Raw genomic sequence first — 25,106 nt, 5'->3', positions numbered from 1 at the left:
CCAACTGCTGGGAAGATTGCTACTGTGTCTCAGACTAAGTTAAAATGGCAAATCATGGGTCTTGTGGCTATGCTAAACCCTCTCTGAAGTTAGGCTGAACTTTCTTGGATTTGCCTCATTTCCCCCATCAACAGAACACGTCCACCCTCCCACACCATTCCTGGTTTGTCTTTCCCTGTCACCACTGCTTTTCTATTCCCTTCCCTCCCAGCTGCTGCTTCTACTGGATGCCTCACTCAGTGGCTTCATCTTTCCTCCTCCTCCTCCTCCTAATTCTAATTTTCTGAGATTGTTAATTTGGGGTTTTCATAATGTACGCCATAATCATCACAATTATAGCAAATAAAGGCTTGGCATATCTGTCTTTGCATGCCATGAGTCTATATCATATATTAGTTTCACCTGTTAAGTTGAATTACTGAAATAAATGAACTTTTCCACGATATTCTAATTTTTCGAATTTCACCTGTAGAGCAAAGGTAATCCACATACCAGTCTCTACCAGTCTTAATGGGCACCAGGTACTGCCCCGCCAACCTCACTCTTCCCATTTTCCTACATGCAACCAATCAAAGGGATGGCACTCTCTATTGGATTCCTTCTTCTTTGCCCTTGAAGAACATAGCAGGGAGGGTGGTGACAAAACTATAATTAGTTGCCTTAGCTTGTCAATGGTTCTGGCTCCACTTACTGTTTGTCTCCCTGCCTTCTGCCCTACCAGTCTTAATGGGCACCAGCCACCAATCCCTTCAGATGTTGTTGGATTAAAACTCCCACCATCCCTGGCTACTGATCATGCTTCAGTTGACGTGTGAAAGGTTTCTACCCACATACTGATTCAGATGTGTAGTGCTCCTTCATTCAAGGGTCCCTGGTTGATTCTGTGATAAGGAGACGCCGGAGTCGCTTCAGCACATTATGTTTACTTGCCCCTTGTTTAATGTGCCACGGGCAAATTTGTTGGGATCAATCATACAGAAGCTAGAGGGTACCCCACCAAAATTCCACCTTGCCCAAATCCTGCAGGATAAGGATATCCATACGACCCTGAGAGTGGCTAGGTTTCTGGTCGCTGTCCTTACCCAAAAGCGCTGCCAAGGTGCACTACAAGCTAATTAAGGCGCAGTATGTCATTCCATCTTACAGTATTTTATTGTTATAGTGATGTTTTAGCGGCTGTTTTTTCCCACGTGCACAAGCTGTTATTTATGTCTTGTTTTTTATCTGTATGGGCCTATGGCCGTAATAAATATCTATTCTATTCTGGGCACCGGAGGTGTCGCCACCTGATTCTTACAATGTATTGGAGATTCATCTGGACTAAATGCCATACTGGTTATTATCAGCTAATGCTGTAAATATTTAGCATGGAGATTGATTATGATTTAGATTTTCTTTTCTTTTAAAGCTTGGTGTCATTTCTGACATCTACAGGTTATTGATGATGAAACTTTCCAGCATGCCATCTCTGTTCTGAGTAATTTTATTCCTGGTAGTTCTGGCCTGGATGGGCTTTATCCTGGAACTTGTGCTGTACTCCCAGAATCCTCATGACATGAGCCTTCTCAGAATTATGCGGAATGTGCATTTCCCTCCTCATATGGTGCTGGTGGCAGCAGCTGACTGTGTTTCTGTCTGAGCATTGTACATTCAACACACACACACAAACATTATCTTTTCAACAAATGTGCATGGCCGCTGCTTTTATATAAGCTCTTAGCTACATCTCTGACAAATCGGTTCATAGATTTTTACGTCCATTTCATTTTTACAGCGGTGGTGTTATACATTCTGCATTTTCAAGAATGGGCAGGGTTTAAAAAATGTGAATAAATTTATGCTTGGAAACTGGATTTGGAGCTTTTCCAAGATGTTTAGTTCCTGCGTTTTAAATGTGTGTGTTCAGTGGATTTCATCATAACAACTCCATCCAGCAAATCAACAAATCTAGAGTCTCCATATATGTTTATGTCAGTGGGAGAACCAACGTAGTTTACCTTTTACATTAAATGATGAGGAGTAGAGTTAACCCATAAATGTATTTCTGGATATTATTAGTAAGACTAATAAACAAGTTGAAGTTCCTTGAGGAAGAGAATTGCATTGGACTGGAGAGGATGCGAGGCTTAGAGACAAACTGTTTCTCATCAATAAGTCGGCAATCCCTTGCTAAGAAGCTTTGCTTTTGAAACCCTCTTGGGGTTTACTAAATGAATTTAAAGCAATACAGATACCTCCCAAATCCCACTATGGAATTCACAAGTAAGCCAAATAAGCTGGAAAAATTCTGTTAGTAGCAGAAGGCAAAGTAAAATTAATCAAAACTGGAGGGGAAACATGTGCCATGTATGTTTTCTTCAGTTGTATTTAACCAATCACTGGAAAGATCTGGAAAGGAATATTGTTATAAATAGGCTTAGCTTCTGCCTCCCTTGTGAACTAGGACAAGTTCGCTTGTGCAATTTACACATGAGTGGTGTCGTCACCACATTACCAGTTTGAACACATGGAACTTCAACCCGCCTGTATCTTAAAGGAGAATGAGACCGTTTGAAGTTAGCTCCCTTTCTAGCAACTGAATACCATTAGCCAGAACAGAAGAGTTGGTGTGGTGGAGGTCAGTGAAGTCAAGGCTCATCACATTGCTCCAGGTTTCTAATTTAAGGAATTTATTAGAAATTGAAGAGGAAAGCAAGTGTGAGAAGCTGAAATTGTACTGAAATAAAATAAATGGCATTTTCTAACTGACCCTTACACTTGATTTAAGAAAGCCTAAAATTAGTTCCAGTAACTCACATAGAAACAATGCACCCTTCAGTGTGCCAAGGACATGAACTCAGTTCTGGCAGGGAGGAGGCAGAGCTTTTTCCAGGCCAAAGCAAGTTTTAAAAATTGCAATTTTCACACTGTGTTTGAGCTTGGGTGGTAGGTTGGCATGGGAGAAAAGCGAGTGACCAATCAGATTTGTTCTTAGACTTTTGAGCATGCTCACTCAGGATGAGTGGCTGGGGCAACCCAGTCAGATGGGCAGGGTAGAAATAAAACAACAACAACAACAACAACAACAACAACAACAACAACAATTCATGGTACAAAGTAGAGCCAAAAGGGTGTGGCATGTGATGTGGTTTGGAGTTCTGAAGGCCAAATAGACAGTCCTGGAGGGCTGCCTTTGGCCCCAGAGTCTGAGGTTCCCTACCCTTGATTGAATTTGTGGAAGTAAATTAATAGGTGTTGTCTCATTACCTCCTTGCAGGATAAGCAGAAAATATCAGTTTGTGTTCTTTGAGGGGGTTGCTTTGTGGGTGACCTTCTGGATGTGGAGACCTTCTGGGTATGAGTGTGTTTTCATAAAGGGATGGAAAGAGGTGTGGGGAGGAATGACCAGTGTTGCTGTTTGGTTTACAAACAGACCGCTGGAACAGATTATGGTTGTAAACCAAGGTACCACTGTATAGGATTTCCAAAACACTATTAAAACAGTCTTAGGAATGCTTTTGGGAAGGAAATGATAAGACTTAGGCTTTGGTGTTGGTCAGTGTGATGTTTTATTAATGGCTAGTGGGATAAGTTTGTTTGTTTTATAATAGGGGTGCATTTACACAGAGCACCTTTTTACATGTCCTTGTTGACTGATCTTGGCATGTGGAGGGTAGCATGAAAGGAATGCTCTTTAGGATTGCCATAGGACATAAATTTCCCCAAAGCATAAACAAAGCTTCTGCTATCACTGTCTGTTTATTCACATATTGAGTAGCACATGGTTTTCTACATGGAAAATCTTGTGCTATCACTACATCACTTGTTTGCATGAAGGAGCTACTGCAGATTTGCTATCATAGATCATCCCCTGTTGTCACATTAGCTTATCGCCTAACAAGGCAAGGCTGTCTGGGATGTGATATGAACAATCTGTGACAGTGAATCCCTGATAATGTAACTGCACAAAGAAGTAAGCTCCTTGATGAATCGAAATCAACTGAATATATTGTCAGCGGCATGAACCAGCCTTGTGCATCATTTGGTGTGGGGGAATATGAGTTATACTTGTAACACATTGTGATGCATTTATTCAGGACAGGTTACTTGACACTGGGTGTGTGTATGGCTCTATGTATGCATATATATGTGTGTATATATATATATATATATATATATATATATATATATATATGGGTGGATCTACAGACAGGGGGGAAAGCACTATAAATAAATCAGAAATTAAATTGTTATAACAAATAATAATAATAATAGTAGTAGTAGTAGTAGTAGTAATAATAATAATAATAATAATAATAATAATAATAATAATAATAATAATATTGTTATTTGTACCCTGCCCTCAGAGCGGCTAACATCATATAAATAATACAATAATACAAAAGAAAAAACACTATGTAAAACTGCATAGAAAATTTCTTTGCTCTACAGCACCATCTGGTGTTGCATGTTTATAATACATGCTGGGAGTCAGACAATGCCCAGAGGGTGCTATGTTAGGGAAGGCTGGCCTAGTTCAAAATTTGTTTAGCCCTGCGAGTCATACTGTCCCTTGTGCCCTACCATTCCCACATTGAGTATAAATAATGTCCATGGTGAGAATACTTCTCTATGCATGGGGGAGGGGGGAGATGAGAAAAGGAAGAATCTCAGGAATACTCTCAGGAAGAATGTTTTCTGAGAAATTTCGACTCAATTTGTGTAAAAAAGGAAAAACAATAGAGTAGTGGTCTTGGTTCAGTGGCAAAGAAAAAAAGGCATTCTTGTTTCAGCCCTCAATATGTGTCAAAATGGAGGCTGCAATTTTTTTAAAAAAGAAACACACATCCTCAGAATTGATATATATAGAAATTCCAGGTGAACCTGGAAGACTGATCAGGATCGTTTTATATGTCATTTAGACTAATGGTGGGTACTTCTATCCTATAGATAGAAAATTAGGAATCAGGAATCTAGGGCTCAACTGAGACTTCTCCAATTTTGTTGGCATGTGATGAAAGGAGGGGGGGTTGATCATGTTTCAGAGGGTAAAGGGTGATTTTTGTGGGTGAGTGTGAGAACTTACCGCGTGGATGTGTTTTCTCCTCCTAATTCTTTCTTTGAAGAGGTTTGTCCTGCCTTTCTGGTGCATACACATAACTTAAGGTGACTTACATCGATTAAAATTACAATCTCACAAGTAAACTCAATAGAGACAGACAAGGTTGACAAAGCAGCTTCTGAATTAAAACACAGTGAATTGGTGGCATAGGAAACCTTGTTGTTTAACCATTAGGGGGCACAAGGGGGCAGCAAGTAAAGTTGTGTCCAGAACAGATATAAATTAGCTTGTTTTAAGGAATGCCTTCATCTGAATTTAGCGTGTGCTTTGATTATTCCCAACTCTTGAGGTCAACTGGCAAATTAGAGTAATGTGTTTAGTAATGGGTCCTGATATCTGAGTAGGAAGGTTAAGGTCTCTTGGCTAATATTCTTTACTGTCAATCTAAAGGAGAAAAGACTGATGTTGCACATCTCAACTGTCCTTGTAGATAGGTTATGTTTCAAGAGACAGCAGATCTGAGAATGCCCCAGAACTCTCACATCTCATTTGGAAATAGCTGCTTTTATGTGTCTGCTATGTCAGGGTTGCATGTTTTATGGATGTTTTTTTTAAAAAAAATAAAAAATAAAAATCTTGATTTGTTTGATGATGACCGGGCCTTGCAGCATGATGTATGGGGTTATTGATTAATTCCTCAATCAAGGTAATCTTGGAGGAGATAGAGAAGAAGACCTTATATGTTCATGTCACCTTACCAGTGGTCTCAAATAAAAGGCTATAGTAACCCGCCCCTCGTGTCATTATTTATGATCTTATGTAGCAGAAGGGATAAAAAAGAACAGCTTATTTTAAGGAAAAAGGTGGTATGAGGTGTACATTATGAAAAAGTGATGGTAAAATTGTTTTTGCTATAGAAAGAAATCATAACAGCAGATGAGTGGGGATTTTCATCAAGACCACAGAAGATGAGGAGCGGCAGTTCATCCCTTCCCTCCTCAGGTATATGATGATGAGAAAATTATGCTATGCTTCTATTAGCCCCCTGCCATAAGAGCCAACTCCTAGGGCCTGAGTTCCCTTCAGCTGCTCCAATAAAATATTTGAGGGGCCAGCCCCCTCCCCCAGTTGATGGGCATTGTGATTCAAATGTTGTGCATGCACCATGTCTTCTGATCAATTATGTGGGGTGGGACTTATCTGTCCCCCCCAAATATTTTGCACCCCTGTTCCCCCACCAATCCAAGTTGGACTATTTTCATTAGGATTGTGACTGGGGAAGAAAGAATTCAACCTCCCCTCCCCACATACTATGATCCAGACTAAAAGTGCTCCTTCTGCACCTGCTTTTCATGAAAATAAAGAAAAAACGACACTCCTGGTATGCTTCACAGAGATGTGCCTAGTTTGGTCCTGAGACAAAATATCAGAAAATGAAGAAATGGTGAAATAATTAAAAATGTATTGTATTCGGGGGAAATTGCTTGGGGAAAATAGTGCATATTATGAAACATCTGCGCTAAAATGCTGGTGAACTTTGGAGAGGATTTTTATTTTTTAATGCATAATAATATGTGGAGAAGTGAACATAAGACCGTTAAAATTAAAAACTGAGAGAAACTGAAATGGGCAGATTCACCCTCCAGATTCTCTGGACAGGCTTGCATGCCTGTAAATTTCACCCACTTCTGTCAAAAGAAAAGAATTACAGGCCTTTGATAAAATTCCCCATAGTAAAGGGAGAGGGAGCTAAACAGACTGAGACAGAACACAAGCTGAATCAGGTATATTATGAACTATCTTAGACTGAGTTGGGCCACATTTTTTTGGAAGCACTAAATGAAAGTCTACATCAAATCTTGTGGTCAGTGCCCACCCTTAATATCCCCAGCCCTGAAATAGCTTTTCGGATCCCAGTCCCAAAAACTTTCTGCACGTTCACTCTCAGAATACTTCAAGTAAATTATCAATCCCTGATAAGATATTGGGAAATCCCTCTTAATTAATTGATTCATTTTTTTTAAAAAAAAAATGAGATACAGTTTCAGTGTTGCACATGTTTATTATGCTATCTTGTGCACAGATTAAACATACGTGAAATATAATTTGCTGGGTATGTTTTATGATCTCCTAGGGAAACATATGCAAGGCGAGGCTGTCTATTAGTATTGCTACTCTGAAGCGATCTATTAGCATTGCTGCTTTCCAAGGGCAAGAGTACAAAACAAGAATTTCCATCTTTCCGTTAAGAACGCTATCGAATTTCTTCATTCTGACAGGCAAGATAGGCTAGAATAAACGGATAAAGCATTTATATTATCCAAGCCCTTCTCAATGAAATCTAAAGCTCAAATAATTAATCTACACAGAGGTAATGGAATTGTGGGTGTATGTTAGGGCAGCCGATATGGACTTTGCAGCATTAATGTCAATTATGTATAGCATCGAAAATGCACCTTATCCTCGGTGCTAATGCATTTTTGTTAAATACCTCAGTAACTCTTGCTGCTTACAGGATCTTATCCAAAGGCTGGAAAATGCTCCAAAGGAGGAGGGAATGATTGAAGCAGCTTTGTTAATCTCTACAGCACATGATTTATAATCCTGTCTGGTAAAGTCAGAAGATACACCATTTCCCCAGGTCTGTACTATGGAAGGAATGCAGCAATATTTTACTTTCCTTTTTTTTGCAATTCATGGACCAATGTAGGGTAATCTTATCATTTCTTTTCTCTCTCTTTTTATATGCCTCAGAGTAGATGACAGTAAGATTCTACTATATATAATGACATAGTTTCACCACACACAAAAATGTGCTACATTCTTAGGCAAAGACCCTCAACAATGAATGTGAGATTATTTCAGGAATGCCTTAAAAGCTTTGTGCACGAGGAGATTCTTCACATATTCTGAAACTAAACAACACAACATATTTGCAGTGTTTCCTTCTTTTTGTTTACTGACCCCGCTGCCGTGATTTTAACACAGAGACACAGAAATTTCACAGGTGAAGCATTTCACCCCAGCATAAATTATGAGGGAAATTTCACTTGCTTAAAGTAGTGCGGTATTCTTAAATTCATAGGTGTGGAACCAGTAACAAGCCTGGCAACTTAGCAGAGCATATTTTTGTCATTTACACCCACATAATTATGAAATGTGATAATGAGTGGAGTGACTGCATTGGGGACACCTCAGTCAGCGCTAGCCTATTAGGTAGGTTAAAATTGTATGCTTCAGTAGCTTAGGGTACCATGGAAAGGCATATTTTACCACCACAGTTTGATTTTCTGTTTCAGGCACTCAAATGTGTTGGGTTGTCTCTGCGTCTCTTTTCTCCTCAGTGCATCTTAAGCCAGGAATGTTATTCACAAAGTCCCATTGATTTAACTTTGTTTCATTGTGCCATTCATCTATTTCTTCTGTGTGGGGTTTTTCATGTACGTGTCTGTGCAGCCACAGATAACAATCAATTTAACTTCATTTTCATTATGATCAAGAAGAATATTATGTTCAAAAAGCACTTGAATTTGAGCAGGACAGTGCTCGACATGTTCTCCTTCCATTCTGTTATCATCTGCATTCCTTCTGAGATGATATTTTTTCTTTTCAGATAGTATGAAATTGTGCACCTATGTGTGGTTACGCACACACACATTAATATGGCTGCTTCTGTTCTCTTGCAAATTTTCTACACATTGGGCCTTTTTGAACACAATGGCAAACTATGCCCTAGTGTTACATGCATGTGCCTCATGCTTCTGTATCTATTTTTAAACTAGGACTCAGTTATACAGCTGCAAGTATAACATTTTAAGTGTGCTTTAAGTGCATTATATAAATGTGATACTAGATGGCGATTGTGAGCGAATGGCAAATTCTATCTATCTATCTCTATCTGCCTGTCTATCTATCTATCTATCTATCTATCTATCTATCTATCTATCTATCTACAAGCATTTCCAAGCTTTTTTTATATGTGTCTAAATTCCACCCTTACCATGGCTCCTTACTGGAGTGGTGGAGTCTCCTTCTTTGGAGGTCTTTAAGCAGAGGCTTGACAACCATATGTCAGGAGTGCTCTGATGGTGTTTCCTGCTTGGCAGGGGGTTGGACTCGATGGCCCTTGTGGTCTATTCCAACTCTGTGATTCTATGATTATTACATGTGAACTCACAGGAATTCTGGTTCCCTGAGTTTGGCAGCTTAAATTGCCAAAACCACAGCAACTCACAAATCTCTAGATTAGGCTGCCCTTGCATATGAAACTATCCCAGACTACTGTATATTTCCCCTGACTGATGGCAATCATTTCAGATATATAATATCCCTGGAAACAGCTGTCTAATTGTACTAATCAGATTTTAATCACTTTTCTTTCTGAAATGGCTCCCTGCATTTCATAGGGTATATTGATAAACATCATATTTTCTGGGGTGGATAATATAATGTGAACTTGGGATGGGGTGAATTCTGTTGGTCTGTTTTAAAATAAAAATCTTGCAATGCCTTATATGTAAGGAAGAAGTTTATAAAGGCCTTCTAAAGCTTCCACTTTAGTTTGTCCTAGCAAGACCACTTACTTCAGTCACAGGTAATAACCGCACATCTGTAAATACAGTTGGGCATTTATATTTAGATGCAAGTTTCCAACCGTTGCAAATATTAGTTGTACTTTAGAGAAAGTTGCTTCCCACTGGTGCAATTCTGGAAACTGAATGGATGTTTATCCTGCTTTGTGTAATGTCACAAATAATGCATTGTACAATGCCCAGTATGAGATTATGATGTTAGTAATTTACATCAGTAAAGGGGCTAATTGAACCTTTGGTTGAGTAGTCAAATTGGCTCCCACCAGCTAAAGCTTTCCCTTGTTGTGACAATGGTAATCAGAAGGTCTTTGAGGACCATCTTTAGTAGTAGTTACTAATCACAGAGCCATTCACTGCACTGCTTGCATAGGGATTTTGTCAGCAATTACATTTACTTAGAATAGCTAGAGTCCCTTGGAAAGATTGTACACTAGAGGATCAAAAAACTCAGCCCAGCTTGCCAGAGCACTGGGCTAAAATAGTAGATAAGCATTTAATAGAAGCCTCACAGCTTTCTTTTTATTATTATTTGCAGACCTGTGGCACAACGTCTTCATGCAAGGATGAGAGAAACTCAGTCAAAGATTTTTACAGGCATGTCTGGAACAGAATGACAACATGGCTGACAACAAAAGAAGTTACTTATTCAGGAAGCAGTGCCTATCACACTGGCTCACATATCAAAATGATCTCTGTACAATCATCCTAGGACCACCTGACACTATTATTGGAGCTTGCTGTTGTGGCGTTTGCCTCCTAGGTGGGTTATAAGGAAAGGGTTATAAATGAGTGTGATGTGATTGGCCATTGGGAACCCAAGGGGAGGAGTTACAGTTAGAGTTGGAGTTGTGTGGAAGTCAGTTGAGAGTTGGGAGTTGGAGAAGGAAGAGGGAGGATAAGTCTGTGGGTTGGTCGAGTTGTGTTGTAAGAGAGTGAGAGGAACTGTTAGGTGGAGTCAGATAGATAGTTGGGATAATCAGTTTGAAGTTGTTAGGAACGTATAGGTCAGTAAAGAAACTAAGATTAAGAAACTGCCAGGAAAAATTAACTGAAACCATAAGCTTGTTCCTGCATATAAAATAAACTTGATTATTTGTTAATGTTAACAACTATCTGGACTCCGTGTGTATCCGAGAGAAACGGGTTAGTGGCAGTGGGGAAGCAATCACAGTGGTGGCACAGGGATCAATAGACCGTCAAACATCCAGGGACCCTGTGTGATCGCCACAGCCGTTGTGCCATGTTTGCTTGAAGTTGCCATTTGATTCAACTGATGACCCAGAGGAGAATACAGGAGGGCTTCCCTAAGTGTGTGAACCAGCCCAAATAAGACTAAATAATATGTAGGCCATGTCATCTTTTCACCATGGAGCATTTGGTTCTCTTTTGATTGTAGCATGTCTTTATGATAACTGAATTACGTTTTTCGGACAGACCTGCATTCCAGAAGTGGAATTCCCTCACTAGGCACCGAATCTGCTGACATTTTGTTGCAAGATTAAGTCCTACCTCTTCACCAAGGCTTTTACAATTTGCTAGCAAAGAGTTCTGTTTGCTCATAAGAATTTTATTTTTTCTAAAATGATTGGTCGTTGGTGATTTTTGCTATCTTTTATCCGCTCTGTCTGTTTCTTACCTTGTTTGCATTTTAATTGTTTCGAAACCCACCCTGGGATCTTAAGATGTAGGGCAGGATAAAGGTACTAAATTAAACACATTAATAAATTAAACTATAACTGGTCACCCACCAACTCAACACAACAGTCCAGCAGACATAGAGGTCTTCATAACAACTCTAGCTGCTTTTCAGTACCCAGAGGTTTATTGCGCTCTCCTGGTGACCTGCTATGCATATGCTACAGGTGGGGTGCATTTAACTTCTCAGGTCACAAGTTGGGAATTTGCAATAGGATTAATATTTGAAAAATTATCACAGGCGGATAGGAGTTTCTGTAAGACACCACAGTAATGTATGCCTGTTAGCAATTGTTAACCGATTGCAACTATCTTTCCCAATAGGGCAGCAGAAAGTTGTAGGACACAGACCTGTGGTTTGGGGAATTTTATTGGACTCCAGCTTCCATTGCCAATGGCCAATGGTCAGGAATGCTGGGAACTGGTCTCCAGCAATGTGTCTTGTTTTAGAGCAGTGGTTCTCAACCTGTGGGTCCCCAGATGTTGTTGGACTACAACTCCCATCATCCCCGAGCTCTGGCCTTGCTAGCTAGGGGTGATGGGAGTTGTAGTTCAACAAAAACTCTGGGGACACACAGGTTGAGAAAGGCTGTTTTAGAGAATGAGAATAGGTTTTCATTATATATTTTAATTCAGTTAAGTGCTCTTTTTCACCCTCACATCAAAAGGATGGAGTTTTATCAGCATGGCTGAATACTGAGGGGAGCCTCTAAAGATCCACTCAAGTGATAATTATGGCTGTTGCTTGCTAACCTAAACATGTGAAAGTGCCACCACCAGTTATCATGTGATCAATCATCATGGATCATTTGCCTCAGGCAATTATTTCAAGCTAGGAGGTGATAAATCTATCTGGGTTAGCTATTACCCAACATGTATTAGCTATCATTCAACTGAATGTATCTGCTTACCTCTTTTAATTGCATCTCTTAAATTTATAGTGCCCCATTCTCTCTCCTCTCTCTCTCTCTCTTTGCCTCCCTCTCTCGCTTTCACACACACACTTCCATGGAATTAAAACTAATGCAGAATCATTATAACTGAGTTCACTTCAATCGATGTCACAGTGGCTATCAGTCCCTACAGAACAATGCAAAGCCATCATATATTTTGGTAGGAAGAGCTGAGGGGGAAGAGATCCTTTGGAGTGTCATCACAGAAGAGGTCCAACTTGAGTTTTGCAAGGAGAATCAGAGCGATGCTGTCAGAGACATGGCCCGCAGAGAGGAATCAGCAGAGGGGGAGGAAGAGGCAGAGGAAAACAGAAGGCTGCCTGTCACTTCTTAAAGCAACACTGAGATGCAGGAGCAGGAGGGAGGTGGTAGTAGGGGGTTGGAGTCAACTCCAGAAGAGGAGGAATTGGCTGTACCTGAGTCTCCCAGAAATAGGAGGTGGAGCAAGCGATTACAGCAAAGGAAGACGAGCTGGAAGCGGGGGCAGGCTTGGCATATATCTGGCCTTGGATGGGGCCAGAGGCCAGCCGAGTCAACTGACTCCGATAGTGAAGAATGAGCTGTGGGAGATTCTGTTTGCTGTAAGCCTGTAATTGCCAACTAAAGCTAAAGGGGTTAAACTGCCAGCTTGCTGTGTCGTGCGTGAGAGATGTGTTAAACTTAACAAATGCCTCATTTATAGATCATGGAAAATGTGGGGATTAGTTGTTTGACAGCTCTGTATGATGCAGTGTTATTGCACACTAGGGTGGAATCTACACACATATAAAAAAATGCTGTGAAAAGTTTTTTTTAAAAAAAAAGTTTTGAAAAATACATTGAATTTTGCATAGCCCACTGTCACCATCTAGTGTCACATTTGTGTATTGAACTTTACAAAAGTTTAAAATGTTTTATTTGCAGCTGTTTAGCTGAGTCCTAGGTGTGAGGAGAAGGGACGCAGATGGCACTGTGGGTTAAACCACAGAGCCTAGGACTTGCCGATCAGAAGGTCAGCGGTTCGAATCCCCATGACGGGGTGACCTCCTGTTGCTCGGTCCCTGCCCCTGCCAACCTAGCAGTTCGAAAGCACGTCAAAGTGCAAGTAGATAAATAGGTACCGCTCTGGCGGGAAGGTAAACGGCGTTTCCGTGCGCTGCTCTGGTTTCGCCAGAAGGGGCTTAGTCCTTCTGGCCACATGACCCGGAAGCTGTACGCCGGCTCCCTCGGCCAATAAAGTGAGATGAGCGCTGCAACCCCAGAGTCGGTCATGACTGGACCTAATGGTCAGGGGTCCCTTTACCTTTACCTAGGTGTAAGGAATGTTTGGCCTGACAGAAGAGAGAACTCTGATCAGCCGTAAAAAGCTGGCCCAACGTCCAGGGCACATAGGAGTTGTAGTTCAGCAAAATTTGGAGGGATGAAAGCTCCCCACACCTGACATTACCCACCCACCCACCCACACATACCCTATGTATACATAGCTAGAACTCTAAGCTAAGATCTTCCAGTCAGGAGTGGTAGGCAGGGAGTGACAGTGCCATAGACTGTGATCCCGGTGTATCAGAAAGTGGGGAGGACAGGACTGGGAGATGGGGGTGGTTTGGGTGCACCAGCAGGAGCACCGGATTGGCTCTGCCAGTGTGCCCAAATTGCCCCATCACTCCACCCTGCCCTCTCACGGGCTTGGTTGAGGGCAGTAACAACACGGCTGAGAGGTCATGTCTGCAGCATTGCCACTCCCCATTGCCTGCTCCTGATCCCAGGGAAGTGATTTGGAATACAAATCGTTAGCATTTCTGCTTTTCATTCTGCTGGCAGTTTTCCTTTTAATTCCAACAAATCAAAAGTAAATTTAATCAAACCTTTGAACGTCTACTTTAGAATGATTAAAGGCAACACACTTTGATGGTTGCAATTTTTTTAAAAGTGCTTTTGTCATGGATATTGTGATTCAGAATGTTTTCCGACAATCCATTGAGATTGCTAGGTAATTTGTTTCTTTTAATTTGTAACCATAGAGATAGGACAAGATTGAAATATGAACTTCCAATAAAAGGGGGGAATAAATTATAAAGCCATCTACTTAAAAAATTATTGACCAGAAATACATAAGGGACACATTAACCAGCATTTGGGGACATTGTATTTAAAGTAATTGGACCAGACATTATGCATGCTTATTTATGAATTTTTAAGGGTTGCTTTTCATCAAAAAATCAAAGTGGCATTTAAAATAATTAATAATTCATGCTGATGGAAATGGCAAAGTTGGCAAAGTCCTCCCTTGTCCTTTAATTGAAGCTAAATAAATAAGCGGCTTAGGAGAAGCTTGAATATCTTCCACTGCTTAGACAACGTAACATTGAACAGTGGGTCTTATATCATTGCTGAAATAAACACACTGAGCATCGCAATGGAAAAAATGCAGTCAAAGATATATACTGTAGACGACAAATCCACACAAGCAGAGAAAACATAACATTGTGGCATTTGTGTGTGAAATTAAGGTTCCTGAAAAACTAGCTTTTTATTTAAAAAACCCAGCACGTTTCTAGTCCACAGTGTCAGAAATATATGCCTGGAAATGTCATGCCTATCAAAATCTTCGTAGTCAGAAGCTACACAGAGAAAACTTTGCAGTAGTCAGCAGTTGGGTTTTAGGGCCTTGAATTGCTCTATGACTAGTAGGAAAAAAATGAATAAGTCATGCAACACAGGAGAAATCTGGGGAAATTGCTTAGTCTGCATAATTTATGCAGGCTGCAGAATCCAGCTTTTCCTAGTTCAGAATGTAGAAAAATATAAATCCCATCAAGTTACCCTTGTTAGTGCATAGCCAAAATATCTGTCATACAGAATGCAAATCCAGACACAGAGGACTGTATGGTGAGTTTTGTTTCAGAGTTCCTTATTTCTGACAGCAGCTGTATACATAGCTCACTTCACCCAACAAGTTCCCATCCACAGAGAGAGAGGGGTGGTGGTGGGGGGGCCGATAACCATCAGGGAAGAACCCAGTACCCTCTATTACAGTACAAGGAGAAGCAGGAGTCTTATTCAGAGAAAGCAATATGTGTTTAGAGGACTGGCTGTGCACATGCCAGCTCTGCCCCAAATATTGTCTGTGTGCCAGATATGCCCCCTCCTCCCCTGACCTTCACATATTTAGTGCAAAGGTCTGTGGGGGGGCTTTAAACTGCATTCAGCTGAATATTGTAGACACACCCTACAGAGTGCCCTACTAAGCATATGAAGGTTGGTGGACCACAAGCTTAACACACGAGTCAACAGTGTGATGCAGCAGCAAAAAAATTAATCTAATGCTATTCTAGTGTCCAGATCTAGGGAGGTAATAGTACCAGCCTATTCTGCCTAGGTGAGACCACACCTGGAATACTGTGTCCAATTCTGGGCACCACAATTTAAGAAGGATGTTGATAAGCTGGAACGTGTGCAGAGGAGGGCAGCCAAGATGATCAAGGGCTTGGAAACTAAGCCTTATGAGGAACATTTGAAGGAGCTGGGTATGTTTAGCCTGGAAAAGAGGAGATATGATAGGTATCTCAAGGGCCGTCATATGGAAGAAGGAACAAGCTTGTTTCCATCTGCGCTTGAGGGTAGGACTCAAACCCATGGCTTCAAGTTACAAGAAAAGAGATTCCGACTAAACAGCGGGGAAAACCTTTTGACAGTAAGAGCTGGTTGACAGTGAAATGGACTCCCTTGAGAAGTTGTGGACTCTGCTTCATTGGAGGTTTTTAAGCAGAGGTTGGATGGCCATTTGTCATGGATGCTTTAGATGAGATTCCTGGATTGAAGGGTGGGATTAGATGGCCCTTGAGGTCCCTTCGAACTCTATAATTCTACAAGTCTATGATGAGAGGGCATGTTCAGCATCAATCTGTGCCGTTTATCTTCATAATGTTCCAGTTGTGAATGGAGAGCCTTTTAAAGTAATGCAGTTAGAAATTGCAGATCTTGTGGGATGTAAAACACAAGAGCAGTCAAGTACAACATCCCTAGAGTGGACTGAGCAAACGCATCCGCTGTAAGTTTAAAAAGGGGAAAGTTACTTTGCTAAATCGTGGAACTTGTTAACACAAGTTGGAAAAGCTATAATCAAACAATATATCTTCTCCTGCATCCCTGAACATTCCCACAGATCTCCAGTTCCTTCCCCCTCTTCCAGAAAGTAACAAATCCTGCCCTTTTTCAAAGCTTGCTTTGGTGTTCTGTGTATCCCCACACAGGCCTCCCATGTTATGAATGGGATAGTGATACGTTAATGTCAATTTTCCAAATACAGTCATACCTCGTGTTGAAGTAGCTTCAAGTTAAGTAATTTCAGGTTGCGCTCCGCGGCGACCCGGAAGTCACAGAGTGCATTACTTCTGGGTTTCGCTGCTCGCGCATGTGCAGACACTCAAAATGACGCCACACGCATGCGCGGAAGTGGCGAAACGCGACCTGCAGACGCACAGATGCACAGTCGCGTGTTACGTTTACTTCAGGACGCAAATGGGGTTCCAGAATGGATCCCGTTCGTATCCAGAGGTACCACTGTAAAGTATACAAACAGCAGCTTAAGTGTGGGTTATGATCATTACTTAAACTGAGTACTACAGGGGTCAGAATCATCTGATAACTTACCTGTTTAAACATTTGCTTTCATCTATGGAACTGTTAGCTTGGGGCTCTTTTCTTTTCCCTTTTAAAGCTGGTTCATCGCTGAGCAGAATTTCAATGGGTTTATAATTTGTTAGTGAATTTAATGCAGGGTTTGGTAGATGATGACACAAGGATAGTAGAGAAGTTAATCAGATTTTCCAGATTTATAAATTAGGGGGATAATGAACTGATAAATCAGTAATAAACCTATTCTATAGAGTAAGACACTTTTGGCTCTCTTCATTAAGATTTGTATCTCCTGAAGCCAGAGTGGTTTTCTTAGAGCTAAGCCCTCTAGAAGTCATGGTGACCTAGTTTTGAGAACAAAATTCCCAAAGATAAAGTTTTTATTTGAAATTTGAAGGTACTGCAGGAACAAAACAAAAAAAATGTCACAGGCAGAATTAATTTTTGGGTAGATGCAGATACAGCATATTAACCACTTATAAAAGGGGCTAGGAAATGTTGTTGTTCAGGATTGAACTGTTGCTCCATGTAAAAAATGCTGAGAGAGATGAACGAATGATCTGACTCAGGATATGTTCCCCATGATCACAGTTACTCAGGTTCCTATGTTTCCTGTTATCACAATTACAATGACTGTGTTTTCATTTGTTGTACCAGTAAAATAATGGGTAGTGGGCAACCCAGTTTCAGCTCCATGGTAGCTTCTGACATCTCAGTATAATTATTCTTCCAATGACTAGGGGAAAAAGGATTCCATAAGGCCTTGGATCTTCTCTAGCAATCCTCATTGTTATGTATAAGTTCAATTGGCTCTCCTGTTCCTTAGCTGTATGTTCTAATATGAATATAAAAGCTGCTGTTCCCTTGCTTCCTCCCAGAGCCTAATTTCCCCTCCTTTATCTCCATTAATGGATGGGAAGGGGCACTTGAAAGTGCCCTTTAGGTTCATCTGGCTCACTGCTAATAATGAATGAAAATGTGAAAGCTATAAGATTTAACACAGTTTCACTTCCTTCCCTGAAAGCTACACATTTCCATCATGATTAGCATGGCACCCATTAATTAGCTCATTAACTTGTCCGTCTCCACTTTTATCACTGTGGCTACAGTTAATGGGACTGTTATGTGGAACATTCTCCCTCATAGTGGCCTATTGCTCTTCATCTTTCCCATTCCTAACTTCTTCCTCTTTCTTGCTTTTCCCACAGACAAATCCAAGCTGTTCTTACCCACGCCAATCCCCACTTTAGCTATGGCCCAGTTCTACCTCCAATATCTATTATTAAGTCATCCATTCAAGGTCTTCTGAGGGAAGAGAGAGAAAGACCAGCTCATCCTCTTCACAGAGGTCAATAAGATGTAACAGTCTCCTGTCAGCCATACATATGATTTCCTTGGCAATTGTCCTCAGATTCTCTCCATGCCAGTATCACCTTACTAAGAATGCTGTCAACACCCAGACATTTTCTCCTCTGTAATATTCATAGTTTTCTTTTAAAAATCTGTCTCGATAATTTTAGAAGGAGAGCCCTCTATGTTCTGAAATAGCTTTTCCATCATTTTTCTAGAGTTCATTCGCCCCACCTTTTACACCAATTTCATGTTTGGATTTCTTTTCACACACAAAAAATGAACTTTTGTAAGACTAAGGCTACAATCCTCTACTCACTTGGGAGTAAGTCACACTGGCACTGTAGAACTTACCTCTGTGGAAACAGGTATATAACTGCAATGAGATTGCATATGCATCTGGGAGAAACGTAATTCCCAATCTTTAAATTTAGTTCTCCACATTTCCACAACAGGTTGTGTGTGTGTGTGTGTGTGTGTGTTTAAAATGTCCTTGTGAAAATTCATTAGCATTTATTGGTGAATTTCTCCTAATTGTATGCAATTTTGTTGTCTGAACTCTCACAAACTAATTTCCCCTAACGGAATTCATTCTTGTATGTTATCTTCACCAATATACACATTTTAATGCATATTCTATCCTAGTATATGCATCCTTGTACATATTATTTGTCTGGATAACAGCATTGCAAAATTCAGAGGTGTTCAAATTTCAAGTTATGGCTTCTCCGGAATTCTTTGTGGGAAAGAATATGCTTTGAAGGTATAAAATGTGCACAGCCATAGACCAGATAGCTATACAATCTCAGAGTACCATCTAAAGAACTTCAAGGAGTATGGTTCAGTACGAGGTTCTAGGACTAAACAGCATCCCAGAGGCTAAATACCTAGCCCTCCTAATGATTATCATCCTAGGGCTGCTACTTCTGGAAACTCATTTTTTATTGGGGGGGGGGGTGGACAAAAATGGAGGGGATGAACCTTAAGTTTTCCCTTTTATGCAAGTGCTTTGTTTTCTAAGGAACAATATCCAAAGTGGGCATTTGAAAGTTGTAATTAAAACAATTCAAACTTTGAGGACATCTCCCATAGACTCCCATAGACTGCACTGTTGTAAATTATGCAAATTCCCTGTACAATGTATAACTTCGAACCCTAAGTCTATTTACATACTTAAATTCTCCATTCTCCACTTTAGTCCTTAAGGGAATTACAAGTCACAGTTGAAGCAGAAGAGAGCCAAGAAGAATTAAAGCAAGGGCTTTGGAAATGTAAACATCACAAGCATGCAAATTGTGTCATTTGGGAGTTTTCGTTATTGTCAGAGCACTTTTCTTTAGGCGTTTGAAGTATCTAACAATGCAAATCTCCCCAACACCCAGTAAAAACCGCAGTGGTGGTGTTATCTTTGATGTACTACTCCCAGACTAAAGAAAGGGTGTCTATCTAAAACACTTTGGGAGAAAATGAAAATGTGTGATGCCATTTAAGAGCTATTAAGTTTACAGATCAAGATATTAGATTCTACCACTATGGGCTGGTACACATTAATGTGCCCTTAAAGAACCCAACTTCTTGGATGGATCTAAAACTCCATGTCTCTAATAGTGTACAAGCCTGATACTGTATGGGCAGTGGCATCACCCTAAACAAAGAGTAAGGACTCATAATGATTCTCTGATGCAGCCTACATTATAGATGATAATTGACACACAACCAGAAGTATCATTCTAATGGACTGGCTGAGTTGGCAAGAAGAGGCATGACTCAGAATAGGAGCCAGTATTAAGTAGACTATCTTACAATTGCTAGGACCTGAACCAATGGCTTCAAGATATAAGAAAGGTTATTCTGACTAAACATCAGGAAGAACTTCCTGAAAGTAAGAGCTGTTCAACAGTGGAACAGACTTATGAGCCTTAGTCTGTCACCTCTAATTTAATCTAGAACTAGTTGGGCAATCTACACATGGTTTGAAAGACTTGCGGAATCTGAGAACCAGCATACATTCTACCATAGGATTTAAAAGAGGAGAACAATTATCTACCCATACTTCATGCTGTCTTATATAAAGCTATAATTAAAAAGTTGCTTAGGCACAGGAATAGGCTATAATGGGTGGCATCTGAACCACTGAAAGCTCCTGTTTCCACTATAACTCTACCTAGAACAAGACTACAGTCATCCAAAGTTGTGATAATAGGCAAGTCTAGTGATTGCAATATTGCTGTCCTGAAAAGCAATAACATTTTCTGCTTCTGAATTTCATTGTCCAGTATTGGAAACTCTCTCTTGTTAGCTCTATTAGATCATATCACACTTTGAATCAGTCTATTAGATGGCTTGCCATTTGTCATGTAAGAACGTGCTGTTCTTGTGGTGAACTCTTTGTCTGCTATTCGCAGCCAGTACTATAAAATAATAAAAATAAACTTGGAACTGCCTGGCTACTGTAATGTTATGCACTTACATGGGAGCAAATCTCATTGAATTTATGTTATGGATTAGGACATGACTTTCTGTATATTTAAAGCCACAACTCCCAGAAACTAAAAATGGGTTATCACATCAAAAATATAGCAATGCCTTAAAAAAATCATTCAGAAAACAAACAAGAAGAAGGTGGGAGTGCCACTTCAATTTCAGTAATGAAAGAATCAATACTATATGGGCTTACTCTGAAGCATATCCCTCTTTCATTCAATGGGGCTTATTCCTTCTTGTGGTTAGGATTTCAGCTTTAGTGATATTCATTTCCCAGTCCACCTTTGTTTTCCCCTTTCTGGTGGAAACAAACCAAGCTTTTTTTTCCCTTTTCTTTTCTTTTGGTATGTTACCCATATAAAAATTAGGGGTACACATAGTCCCTATGGTCCCCAGATCAGTCAGATTCACCCTGTCTCACCTCACCCTAGATCCATCCCTGTGTTTTTAATGCCCATTTTAACATAAACTTAAAGTAGGGTTTTAAAAAAGTTTAAGGTGCACAAGCTTTCCCGCTTTCATGGGAAGTTGCTTGTGAACGAGCAACTGTTAGAATTCCTGCTCTGTGATTGCAGTCATGGGATTATTGTCTTTCACATGACGGTATATGTTTTGACTCCACAGAGTGGGAAGTGACAGAGACAGGATGTTTGTGTTACTGTGTTCCTTCAAGTGGGACTATTGTTCTTTGTTCTTTTTTCCTCTTTGCTGTCTGATGCTAGAGAGAGAGGGAGCCATGTTGCAGTGCTCCGTGTGTGTTTATATGTAATAAAGTAGATTAGCCAAAATGCTGAGTTGCTGAGGTCTGTTACACAAAGCTGTGAAGACTCTGTGGATCCCTAAGTGTGCCGATGTCTGTTGGCATCGGTCACTGTGATGTTCGGGCTGAAGAAAGCTTTTGAAGCTCCCAAACAATCAACCAGGAGGGAGAGAACATGCCATTCAGGCATGTGTCTCTGCCAGGGCCCTACTTGAGTGTAGGCTGAGCTCCTGAAAGCAACAACCGCTCCCTACAGGAGTTGATCCTCCCACTTAACACATGATAAGTATGAGGATCTGATCCTGTGCAGTGCTGCTCCTTCATGGGTGGCTTTTTTTTCATGTGATCAAGCCACTCTAAAAGGAGCATCAGCATCCAGCACCATTCAGGATTACGATCCCGTGTAGTGCTGCTTTGCAAGCGGCTTTCACAAAATGAAGCAGCACCCCAGGGGCAGACTTTGGTAATATGGCACCCTGAGGGACGACAAAATTTGGTGCCCCTCACAAATATTTATTATGTCATCATCATTATCATCAGATGTTATTGGTCAACCAAATACAGGTTATTGACAAGAACAAACAAACAAAAACAGGTCTCAAAAACATATTACAGTGGTACCTCCAGTTGCGGACGGGATCCGTTCCGGAGCTGTGGTCAGATCCCAAGGTTTCCACAACCGGAGGGACCGCTTCTGTGCATGCGCACGCAGCAAAAACCTGGAAATATACTTCTGGGTTCGCCACTTACGTATACCGAAGTTTACGTAACCGGAGGGATACGTAAGCGGAGCTACAACTGTATAGCCCATACAATTAAAACATTACAGCTTCAGCCCAGTATACCTGAAGGAATGTCTCCACCCCCATCATTCTGCCCAGAAACTGAGGTCCAGCTCTGGGAAGGTTTTAATAATACATTTGGTTGGCATGCATATTTATGGTATGATAAAATCAAGGTGCATAGGGCCTTTAAAAATCATATTGTCAGAAAAGCATTGTTTAATGTTTGGACAAGATATAAAGATTTGTTGAAAAATAAAACCCCTAGATGGTTGTCACCCTTGGAGGCTAAGGCACAGAAAAAGCTCAATATGGAGGCCGAATGGCCAAAGTATTGGGAAATTTTGGAACAAGAAGGAGATAAATTGAAGTTACAGAGTCATGAGAAATTGAAACCTAAAGTACGAGACTGGCTCCATTATTATCAAATAATGGAGATGTATAAACAAGACAGGAAAATTAGCTTCCAGGTGGAGAAATCAAAATTAGAAACTGAATTGTTAGAACCCAATACTAAGAATTTATCAAGAATGTATAATTTGCTGCTGAAATGGAATACACAAGACGAAACAGTAAAATCGGCTATGATTAAGTGGGCTCAGGACATTGGTCATAACATTATGTTTGCTGATTGGGGATGGTTGTGGAACACCGGTATAAAATTTACGACATGTAATGCCCTAAAGGAAAATATTATGAAAATGATCTACAGGTGGTACATGACCCCAGTCAAGCTAGCAAAAATATATCATGTGCCTGACAATAAGTGTTGGAAATGTAAAGAAACTGAAGGTACCTTTTATCACCTTTGGTGGACGTGCCCGAAGATTAAGGCTTTCTGGGAAATGATATACAATGAAATGAAAAAGGTACTTAAATGTACTTTCCCTAAGAAACCAGAGGCCTTTCTCTTGGGCATTGTCGGCCAATTGGTGTTAAAGAAAGATAGAATTTTCTTCATGTATGCTACGACAGCAGCAAGAGTACTCATCGCAAAGTGTTGGAAGACACAAGATCTACCCACCGTGGAGGAGTGGCAGATGAAAGTGATGGACTATATGACATTGGCTGAGATGACTGGCAGAATCCGGGACCAGAGGAAAGAGACGACGGAAGAGGACTGGAAGAAATTTAAAATTTACCTTAAAGACTATTATAAACTTGATGAATGCTAAAATGCCGAGGTGTAGAGAGAAAAAGGGATACAGCGATATATGATTAAGTTAAAGGAAAGATTAAGAGAACATATATTTGACAAAAATTATTTAGAAGCTGCTGAAATAATTTAGTAAATTGGGATGCAGAAAGGGGAGGTATGGGGAAGTCCGAGAGAGGAGGGTTATGAAAAAAAGGTCATGAAATTATACTTGTTTGTTTGTCTTTTTATTTGTTTGTATTGTTTAAAAAATGTTGTAAAACCAATAAAAAATTTATTTAAAAAAAGAAAAAAGAAACTGAGGTCCAGCTCTGAGGGCCTTCTGGCAGTTCCCTCACTGTGAGAAGCAAAGCTACAGGGAACCAGGAAGAGGGCCTTCTTGGTAGTGGTGCCCGCCCTGTTGAATGCCTCTCATCAGTTGTCAAAGAGATAAACAACTACCTGACATTTAGAAGACATCTGAAGGCAGCCCTGTCCAGGGAAGTTTTTAATGTGTGACATTTTAATGTATTCTTAATCTTTGTTGGAAGCCACACAGAGTGGCTGGGGAAACCCAGCCAGATGTGCGGGGTACAAATAATAAATTATTATTATTATTATTATTATTATTATTATTATTATTATTATTATTATTATTTTGTTGTTGTTGTTACAAAAAACACTTCACAGATATACACAAATTTTATTTCACAACCATTCTTTATTTATTAATATTTTGTGACCCCTCAGCTCAGTGTCCTGTGTGGTGGAACCACCCACAGTGTCCTTAATCCAGCAATGAGCACCCACATCCCAGAGATATTCAGTAGAGGTATTGATCATGTGGGGTGTCAAGCAGGAAGGAGAGATGTAGTCCTTGGGCCTACATTCTCCTGGGAAGATGCAGCCACTTCACAGGCAATAGTTGGCCTTCTACCGGACTTCCGGGTTGGCGCCATCGCCGAATGGCGGACTTCCTCCGAGCTCCGGAGGGAGTCTGCTTGACAGGGGTTGGGTTCTGCCGTGCCGGCGACGCGGGGACCCTCAAAAACCACAGGCGCGGATGCCCGTGGACATGGTGACTCGGCGGGCACCGTTAGCGCCCTCCCGACCCGCGAAGGAGCCTTTTTAAAGGCTACGGAACGGGGGACGGGGAGTGGCGCGGTGCTGTGAGTCTACTGCTTCCCCTGCCGAGCGAAGCCGCATGCCATTCGTCGGAGAGCGCTGACTTCTTCCTTTAAAAATTTGGACTAAAAACCAAGAACAACAACCCGTGAGTAATTTGGAAATTGGATTAAAACTTTTCCCTTTTTGTGGATTCGGCACGAGCGGGGGAGGTGCAAAGAGGAAGTCCGTCTCCCCCCCATTGTAAACATTTCAAAGCAAGGATTTGACAACTAAGGTTGAGAGAAGAGTCTTCTTTTTTTCCTTTTTGGATAAAAGTTATTAATTCCACGGATTTAAAAGTATAAGTTACTGTGCTGGAGGATAAGAGCTTATTTTTTGATTAAGTGCCACCCTTCCTGGGACTGGGAGTGATCCGCGAGAGGAGCCTGCTGAGGAGTTACAGAAGGCTTTGACAGCTGTCAAATTAGCTGTCAAAGTCGGAAAAACAGAAAGCTTTGGTTTAGCCGGTTTTATTGTTACAAGCTGTTGAAAATAAAGAAAGACTGAAACAAATTAACCTGACTTTTGGA

The sequence above is a fragment of the Podarcis liolepis genome (genome assembly GCF_965112155.1).
Source record: "Podarcis liolepis genome assembly, chromosome: 8".
Classification (NCBI taxonomy): Eukaryota; Metazoa; Chordata; class Lepidosauria; order Squamata; family Lacertidae; genus Podarcis; species Podarcis liolepis.
Note: the sequence above shows the minus strand (reverse complement) of the source record.